We start from the raw sequence: 10949 nt of genomic DNA on the forward strand, positions 1-10949 counted from the left end.
ATAATTACACATCTCCTTTATATATTGTTGTGGAAAGTGCCTTTTGACACAATCAAACTAGTTAATAACAATATTTTTCGTTTTATAAGTTGTCAAAAAAACTTTTATCAATCACTACTTATTTATCTATGAAGCAAGAACCAAAATCATAAAATCTGGTTTGATAGTGAAAACAAAGAACTCATATAGTAGTAGGTTGGAGCATGACATTAAGCAAAGGCTCATCATGTTTGTTGGGGCTATCCCTCAACTAGTTCTAGTTGGCTCAATGGCCACAACACTTAGATCCCTCACATTATTGCCATGTTTGGGAGGCTAAGTAGTCTTTCAAATGGATAGGGTCAATGCTTAGAATTTGTCGTTATATTATGTAGGGACCATAGGCCTACTACATTGTCATTTCCACCTTTTTCTAGATATGTGGCTCACTAGGATGTGATTACCTTTCTCCCCTCTATGATTGCTTAAATTGGGAGAACTAGACAAGGGAAGCCTCATGTTGTTCCTTGATAATTTTTACATGAGGTCTTGGACCATAAATGGAATAGATGTTGTAGGTGATTCATCTTCATTTGGTTAATTTACACATGTACAATCATTTGAAACTACAATATCGCACATATTAATGAGGCGCAAAACCATGTGAAATTTTGAGAATGCTTTTGCTATTAAAATTAACTTCATTACATTTCTTCCATACAAAGAAAAACTTTTCAACAACCACGGGAGATTAGACAAACTAAAACTCTATAGTTCAAGTTAAATTATTTTCTAAACTCATTCATTTTCTTGGAGATGGTAGCAAGGTGAAATTGGCCCACAAACCCTTTGAACAACCTCTAAGGAGATTTGGAGAGGGCACAAAACCAAATTAAGTGTTTTAGGATTTCATCACACCTATAATAGAGGCACCAGGGTTTTTGAATACTCAAGTAAGCCTCATATCTACAAGTAGCCATCCTAATAGTAACTACCATACAAGAATAGCTTTTTGGGTTTGTACACCTCAAATGCTCCATAGTGTACCATACATTTTCTTCTTTGGGTTTCAACACCATTATAAGTCCAAAGTGTGTCTATATGTTGATATATTTGTATTGTATTGACCATCATGAAATGATTTATGTACAAGTGTTGCTAGTTGGTATCCTAGATCTCCTCAGGTAGAAAATCGTGGCTAGTCCTTCTAGTCCCCATTCTCATTGTCTTTGGGTCTTTGGTACTTACGTACTAACTACCCCTTGATAGTTGTTAACTCCCTATCTTGTTGGGTATTTAATGTTCTGGGTAGGCTTGTGGAGGTCTTGAGATGAATCTAGTTGGACAGATGAGCCTCAAGTTTCTCACTTATTATACTTGCCATGTAAAAGGTGAACCCGCTTTGTAAGGGTTGTGACACCCATGTTTAGCACACCTATTTTTTCCCCATATCATACCACTTTTTCTTATGTACATGCCACACTTTGGCCATAGTTACTTCGAGATGATTTTGCATATGTTCACCTTGTTTCACATTTCCCATTGCAGTTTTACAGTTCATCAGAAGTTTTTCATTTCCCAATGCACATCACACACTCTCCAAAGAAAAAGAAGACCCATTGCACTCATTGATTCCTCCTCTTCACATACCATGTTTAATTTGGTGGAACAACCTCTTTAAAATTCTCTTTTCAAGCTTTCTTTTATCTCCACATGAGGTCAAGCTCTCTTTATGATAGCTGTGGTGGTTTTATGACTATGTGGCAAGTCGCTTGAGTGACTTAAAGGTGAAATATTTTTCAAAGGGTGATGTGGTAAGTTGTTTAAGACTTATGGTCCAAGTTTAAATCCAAAGAAAGGGGAACATCAAGTGTTCAAGCACCTTCCAAGGATCTCTCCAAGTTCCATGTGAACAATGAGGTCTCAAGGGGTCATAAAGTAAATGTTGAGGATAATAAGGTGAACATTGAGGGTAATAATGGGATCAGTTCAAGCTAATTTCAATAAAGATGTTGGACCATTCAAGCAAATTGAATCTCCTAAAAGTGAAAATCTCCCTCTTCTAATGGTTTTTATGCAATGTAAAATGTCATTCCAAGAGTCTTAGCATTGTCTCCAAGACTTTTGTGTATGATAAGTCACTTGGTTCTTGGAAAATTCTTAACTTGTCTTAGAGTAAAAAGGATGAAATATGTTAGAGGCTTCTTATCTATATACATGCCTCATTTCTCCTCCAAATTGTTGTGAATTGTTGGAGATCATTCTATGTTATAATATAATTATCTTTCATGAAGCATTGGTATTGACCATTGGCACTTTCTCTTTCATGGTTATCTCCTTTATTTTTCAAAGGCATTGTTGTGATTGCTCAAGACTACTACAAGACTACCAAGATCAAAGACATTCTTCTTTGTTGGGTTTAGCTAAGTATCTAATATCTTGTTAGGCCATAAGTTCAAGGTGCCTTAGCAAGGATTTTAGTTCTATTTCATCCCATAGTTGATCTTGTTGGTTTAAGGATTTACCCTTAAAGGATCCCTTCTAGCGAGGCTTTGGTTTCATAACTTGTCTTAATTATCCAAGAGATTAATTTGCCTCTAGGTTCTAGTCTCTTGCCCTAATCCACATGCATTTAGTAACCAAATTTAAAAAGAGCATTCATCTTGATCACGTTTTCCTTGGTGGAGAAAATACCTTTAAGCATCAATCCCAACAAACAACCAAATTATTCAAATATCCAAAATTTTCCCTTTATTATTATACACAAATAAAAATATGAAATTTTTTAAGAAATGAAAAATCCAAAAAATCTTTCATTGTCTAAGCTCAAGCTTTAATTTACATTTTGAAGCTAGATTTCCGAGGGTTTGTACTTAAAGTTTTCATCTAAAAACCCTAAGGGAAAAAAAACCTTCTTATTTCGTTCTTTAAAGTTATCACTAACGTGTTCTTGAGTGTGATACAAGATTTTCATCAATTTGGAAATTATTTACAACAATTTATTCTCAAGTTTGGTGAAACCCTAAACCTAGGGTTTGAAGGAAAAATGTGATATTTAACTTATCCTAGCTCTTGATTCAATTCTAAAGTATATCTATTGCACAATTTACTTATTCAGAAGTGAATTTTATCTCTTAAAGTGCTAGAAATTGTTTGTTATCAATTTGGAGAATTTCCAAGCAAGACCCTTAGGGTATTGATCCTTATTTTTGCACGTGTAGTTATCGTGGACTATTATATCTTATATTAATTGTTGAATTCTATTGTTGGGTTATCATTTCATTTATATTTTACTTTCCTAACTAAAGAACCCGAGGTCCATCAAGTCCTAGCGTGTTTTCACAGTTCCAAGTGGTTCTCAACTTAATCTAAATATAGAAATTTATGCATTTTTATTTATTTGGCAGATATGGAATTGTAGGATAGTGGTATGCTTGTCCTATTTTAAATGTATTCTCAAGTGGTAACTCAATAATAGTACTTTTATTGGTTTATGCAATTAATACTCAATCTTATGCATTAGAGGAACATTGTTATTTAAGTGATTGGGTGAAACTCATATTGTTGGTTTGTGTCTTCTATAGTATTTTATCATATACCATAGTTAGAATTTTATTTATCAAGATCCTAACCCTCTTTTCACATTGATATTTTATGCCTTAGATTGTTTCATAAGTTATTTCATCTTTGATAAATCATTGCTCTACTTAGCATGTGTCTTGAAGTTTCTTCTTAAATACATCATTGGGATAGCTCTTCATGGCTTCTTAGGAATTGGCCTAAAATGTGGAGAGAGAGTGCTAAGGTGACAATAAGTACATCTCTAGTATGTTCTTACCATCCTGGCACCTTTAGACGACGATAGGGTTCTAATGTAGTTTTCCAAAATATGTGCCAAATGGAGATCCAAATATTATTCTTGCACCTGGTTTTCTAAATCTTGTTCAAGTTACCTTCAAGAGCTAACCTAATGTATAGTCCCCCTATAGCCATCGTTAGGATGATATTTGGTAAAGGATTTTGATCTTTCTTACCACAAGGGATGAGGAGGTTACAACCCTAGTAAAAGATCCATAAGGATCAACTTCCTCACATTATCAAGGATGACCTTATCAAGATTTCCCAATCAAATCTTTGCCTTGAACTTAGGGTAGATAATCTAGTGAGTCTCAAAATAGCCTTAATAAATTCATCGACCCTCTATATTTAACCATATAACCATAATTGGTCTTTATTAAATCTCATCCCATTGACAATATTTATGGGTGAAACATATTGGAAGAATCCATTTCTTAATATACAAATTATAACTTCAACACCCACAGTGTGTCATATGGGTGGAAGGCATCTATCCAAGTTAATAGACTTACCACCATCACCAATATTTAAAGGTATTTAAATAACAAAATCTATAAAAAGATGTTAATATTGACTTGTGAGATCAATGAAAGTGGGTATTTATTTTTCCAAAAAAATCTACTACTCACATTTGAAGTGAATCATTATTATATGCATGACTTAATAAAAAAATACCAAAATAAACAACACTACTAATTTTCTCACAATACTAAATCTAAGCACGATAATAATAAATAATAATAATAATCTAATCTAATCAAATAAATTCATAAAAATACTATTTTTTTTCAAATTTATTTACTAAACAATATTACTATTATTACAACAATTTGTGATATTTGTACACTTAACATTCTCATAATTATTATACTAGCACAACCACATTTATTTACATAAATGTGGTTGGTATAAGCCTATCAATCAATCACATGCACAACCACATTAGTATATGTGGTTGAAATATGCCTATAGGCATTAGTTATTATTATTATTATTATGGTGCAGCCTAATTTATAGACGAAATAACCTTTTTCACTAAAATTCACCAAAATTCGACAATACAATTTCAAGATTTTTTGTTATTCAAAATACATTTTTGAATGGATAAATGGATTCAACACCATGAGAAACCCCTAGGGCACTCGAATTATGTAAATTAAACAACTTAAACTCAAGTTTTTTAAATTCTCTATCCGATTTTGATTAAAATTAACCAGAAAAATGATTGTGAAAAAGGTCATTTCATCTATAAGTTAGACTATGCCTTATTATTATTATTATTAGATTAAAATTATTATCATTATAAATATATTAAATATTTTTTAATTAATATCTTTTATTATTATTATTATTAATATATTCATTATTATTAATTAAAATTATTATCATTATTAATATATTAAATATTATTTAATTAATATATTAATCATTATTATTATTATTAATTTAGTTAATATTATTATTATTATTATTATTCTTAGTAATATAATTAATATATTGATATAGGGGATCAATTTAGTGCTCAAAATTCAAAGTGTGCAATAGAGCTCGAAATCTGAATGACTGGATATATCTTGGCGATTTGAATCCAACGCAACTCGTTTCACTCAAAATCGATATCGTATGCTCCCATTATCGTGTTCTAATCGAATTGCCAAGCAACTAAAATTTTAAATGATGGGTTGCAGGTACGTCCAGTGAGCAGTATGTACGCTGACTAGGCAGGTGATTAGATGGGCTAACTATGCATTTCGGGCCAGTGGTTACTCGCTAAGTGTCCTCCATTGATTGGTGAAAATTTCATGGTTTCTGATTGACTGTTGGTGTTTTTTAGTTGGAGCAATGGTGGAGGGCCACGTGGGCCAATGGTTGGATGCCACGTGGCCTCCTCGGAATGGTGTAAAATTTTGTTTGGGTCAGAACGGGCCTGGCATGGTGTTAGCACCTAAATCTTCCTTAGGCTGAAGGAAGGCAAAATTCAGGGTAACCACAAACCACGCTCAGTCTAGTAGCTAGCCCTACCAGAACAGGATAGGTCTCTCTCCGAGTCACGCTCAGCGAATAAGTAAACGGAATGGTCTGAGATGACTAACAGTGAAATATTGATCTTAGGCTAGTAAGTAAATATGGATACAAGAAGCAGTTTTTTATGAATGATTGAGTTTCTGGGATGGTATGGGACCAACGGACAATAATGAGCAGAGAATTTAATACAAAGGCACAAATTACTTCGTGAGGCAAGACAAGTGGAAAGTCTAGCAATATAGTTTGAAATAAAGCTAAATGGAGGAATTGCTTAGGAGGGTGAAAAGTGCATAAGTACATGAATCCTTTTCAACAGAAGAAGAACATTGAACATGAAATTTTCCCACAGGCAGAGCAAGAAAAATGAATTCTACCTTATCTTACTTAGAAAATTTCATTGGAAATGAATATGAAATGAACTGTGAAACATTACGAAATGCATATGAAACATAAGAGACACATTTGCTACACTCACAACCACATGAATCTCATGAAACAGAGCCGTTGCCTTTCATTAATCCTCTGTCAAAATATACAATGAAGAACTGAGTTTCTCTCCCACAGTCTCCCGGAAATTACAAGCCAACCCTTTGCAAATGGTTTGCTTACAATAAAGAGACTATGCCATGAGGAAATAGAACGACCAAGAGTTGGGGAGTTTTTCGAATCATTACAAAGTGGAAGTGGAAAGCCAACCATTAGTTATAGGTGCAGCGTTACAAAAATGACAAATGGCTTGGGTGACTGCTCGCCTTCCTTTGCCACTTGGATAGAAGCCAACCTTTAGTGGAAATACTTTAAATTTTGCCTTAGGTGCCGAAAAAAGTATAGTGTAGATGAGCGGGCCTACTTGGAGAAATTCGCAAATTGAAATGTCGCGAAACGGGCGCGATTTTAGCCTTTTTCTCTATATGCATCGCGCCCATTTCTATACGCGCCACGCCAATTTAGAGGCGATTTTGAGGTACCTTCTGGAGTCCAAATTGTGCCCAAGTGTGCTTGTTAAAAAGCTTGGCTTGTCTACTTTCCAACCCAAGTGGAATTACTGAATTTGGTGCTCATTTGCCCCTCCAAAAATTCATTCTCCCAAGACTGCTTCCTGTGTGTCAAAATAGGGGCAGAGAGGTCATTTTTTGAGTGTTTTTGACCTCCTGGAGACTCAAATCATGCCCAAATTTCTTGTCTATGCACCAGTAGTCATGATTTTGCACGATGAATCCAAAATTGCAAACCATTTGTGATTTGGAGCTCCCAATCCTAAGCGCCGCGCCACTGAGAAAAAACCTGTGTTGTAACCAAAAATTTGCCATGTGACCAAAATTGCCCCAAATTCCTTGAAATTTGGGCTGGAGCTTCCTTATCAAGTGTTATGCTGGGCCAAAGAGGCTTCGGCCAATATCTGAAGTCGATCGAGCTCCCTTTTCCTCTTTTGCTTCTTTATTGCCTTCCTCAATTTTGCCTTCAAATTCCTGATTTGAGCCTTGCATACTTTGTTTCGCGCCATGTAGTGGAAAGCCATGTGTCTAAGTAGTGCATGGTCCTTGTCGGCCTTGTCCATAAGCCTATCCAAGTGCATGTTAACTCTCTCGAGGTTGGCCTCCCGATCCTCATTAATCTCTTGCTCCAATGACGTGAGCTAAACTCTTCTCCTTTGTGCAGCTTGGCGATGCTCACGAATGTTTTGTAGCTCCATGATTGCTTGCTGATCCTCAAGCTATTTGTTCCTCTACTCCAGATATTTCATGTTCCACTTAGCCCTCTCCAAGTCAAGGGATAAGGCTTCGATCTCTAATTGCTGCTCCTGGATGATCTCTTTGAGCTGTGCACTTGTTGGTTCTGTATCTGTATCATCATCATGAAGGAGAACGAATTTGGTCTCTCGTTCACTTGATGGCTCACTTGAAGGCCCCTCATCATGCATTAGCTCCTTACCTCTATCCTGTACCTGTAGTGTTGATGTCGGAAGCGAGGCCCCTTCCACCCCGGGTGGAGATAACACTCGTTTTGCTGCTGCAAACAAATGTCTAGCACCCCTCTGATATGTGATGAAAACCGGTACACTAGCAGTCTCATGGTGCTCATACCGACGAGAAGGTTCACCCTCATGCTTAACCTTTGATAATACCTGTGAACTGCTGAAGAGGTCACGGGAGATGAAATCATCCCAAGTAATGCCCTGCAATCCCAACTAATGAACCACCAAAATCTTAATAAGAGCAAAGTGATAAACACTGTTAAGTTGCTGCTAAGGGGTCTTGTGCTGGATGAAGGTGTTCATCCTCTCTATGTTCCTGCAAATGAAAAATGGGATGTTCATCTTCCGTACCCTGGTAAAGTGCATGAGCAACCTGATGTGATAGGCATATAGATGAGAGAACCTCCCCTCACAGCTAAAGTACTTCATGATCAACTTCATGAGTGGAGCATATTCATCTTTCAAATATCTGAATGGAAAGAATCTTGTGAGCTACCTCAAGCAACTGGCCTTAATGTAAGGCTCATAATGCTGTCGATCAACTTTCTGTTTCTTGTGCCATGGTTCTCCAACATTCGGTATACCGGTTGCTAATGAGACAGTTTCGGGTGTCAGTGTGAAGGTGACCCCGGCCAAGATAGAGTGATCTCCATGTAGGTGAAGCACAAAAAGACCGGCCAACTCATGATGAACTCGAACATTAGCCACTCTTTGACAAAACTCACAACATGATAGATGCTGGAAGCATGACATGGCAAGAGAGCAGACCTGCAATTCAGTGAGGGTGGTTGGCTCATCCCTAACATGTTTGCCACTCTTGTGATGTCTCCTGGGAGCCTGTTCTTCCGAGGATGAATCACTTTGTGTCTCCATCTCATACTTTGATGAATGCTTAGATGCCATGACTGCTGTGTGTACTATACTTAGGCTGCCCTTTTATGATGGTGTGAAACTAGGTGTTGTTGTGATATCTGCCACCAAGGGGAACAATGAAAAAAGGGAGTATTAGGAGGGGAATAATATGATGGGAATAGGGGTTATGGGGAGAAGTTTTGTTTAGGGATATGTAGGGGGGTTTGGGGATTTGATAAGGTAGGGTTTTGGGGTTTTGATAAGGTAGGGTTTTGGGGTTTTAATAAGGTAGGGTTTTGGGGTGTTATGTTGACAAATAAGAGGAGGGGATAGGGAATGGAGTTTGGTAATATTTTAGGGTAGGGGTAATAGGGAAAAATGAGATAGGGGGAAGGGAAAAATGGAGAGGAGGGAAAAGATGAGAGGTGAAAGAGGAGCCTTGGCATCAACACCACAATTTTGCAACCCTAGCAACAATGGCTTTGGTGTTTTCTAGTGGTTGGTTTTATGAATTTTAGTTGCCACTATAACTAGCCATGAACCACCATAACCTTCACAAAAATACATGAGCCATCGAGATTTAGAGCCTACCTGTCGATTTGAGGGGTTTCAAAGGCAACTTGAGGCAATTTGGCACAATTTCGGGCCTTTGTGGGTGTGCGCCGCACTCTTTATATGCACCGCGCCCTTATAGACTTTGCACTGTGGGGTGGATCTGTGTGTGCCGCGCTCTGTATGTGCGCTGTGCCCCTCTGTGTGTGCGTCGCGCTCTTGAAAAAGACTCCAACTCCCTCCAAATGCGTGCTTTGCACTCTCAAACACTTTGCTATGTTTCTCAATAACCTTGATTTGCACAATGACCTTGTTTCCTTGTGGAAATTCTTATATAAAGACTTTGAAGTCATGGGTTAAATTTTTGCTTCTTCAAAAACCCACTTTGCTAATGTTTCCTTTTGACACTTTTCACTGACTTAAAGCAACACTGAATTTCTTTCTTCCCTTTGAATTTTTAGCTAGAATGATGAAATTTTCGGCACTTTTTGCAAGGGTTGCATGACAAGGCATTTGGCCACGGAAACCATGACTGCATCTAAAGAAATCAATTGGTGACCTTTTGAAAATTTTATCACAAATGACACACTGTTTGACTTTTTCTTCAAAACAAAGTTTTGAAGAACAGTCGAAATTTTTCCACATGACGATGAAACTCTCTGAATCATAACTTTGTAAGGGCCTCACTCTGGCCTGCATGGCTTTATTGGACACGGTTGAAGACCAAATTGATTAATCCCTAGACCTAATTATCGAAAATGACTTTTGTCCATTAAAGGACTAGACCTTGACTGTCATGGACTTTAGTGATAATTGACAAAAGACCTAAGCTAGCAGGAGCCAGACATGAGGGGAAATGACTAGCATGACCTTTTCCGTCAGATTATGGCATGCTCCTAGCGGAATGCAGCTGGGTGAATGGAGCGGTACTCCTAAAAATGAAATGCATAAAGACTTTTGATCTCTGACGGAGGACTGACCAGACCGACTCTAACATTGGCTCCCATGGGGGATGGTAGCTCCTTGGAGGTGCCAAGAATAGCAGATCTCTGGAAGAGCTAGACAGTGCCTTCGTCCATTGGGCTATGGAGTCATTTTTTTGACAAACAACACAGGACTTTGACTCATTTATGAAACTAAAATGACCAAAAAATTGACTCAAACTTGACATTGAAATGACTTGAAGACTAACTTGAAAAAATCAAACCAAACTGAAATAAAAATGGTATTTACAATGACAGTGGAAGCAACGTTAATAACTCAGAAATGGTACCGCTTGAGCAGCCGACCATTGATCGGCCCTCCTGGACAATCTTCCCCGTTCATTTCCTTCAGAAGAAAGGCATTCTGACCCCGATATGCTACAATCTTGAAAGGACCTTTCCAAAGATTCTTGAACTTACCGTGCTTACCTTTTTCCTCATTCCTTGCATCCCACTTCAGCACCACATCATCCAACTGAAATTTATCCGCCTTTGCTTTTCTATCATAAATTTTCTTGATCTTCTCCTGCAATTTGGATGTGTTCTTGAAAACTTCTTCTCTGGTCTGCTGCAAGTGGACCATTTGATTCAACCTTCTCTGCATGGGATCTTCTTCACTGCCAGCCTCCTGAAGAAGTTTGACTACCGGGGCAGCGAGAGAGGTAGGAAATACTGTATCAACTCCATAAAAAAGCTCAAACGGTGACGTACCAGTGGATTTCTTT

This window comes from Pinus tabuliformis, chromosome 6 (assembly GCF_031772625.1).
Source record: "Pinus tabuliformis cultivar Carrire ecotype Pingquan chromosome 6, CPIR1, whole genome shotgun sequence".
Classification (NCBI taxonomy): Eukaryota; Viridiplantae; Streptophyta; class Pinopsida; order Pinales; family Pinaceae; genus Pinus; species Pinus tabuliformis.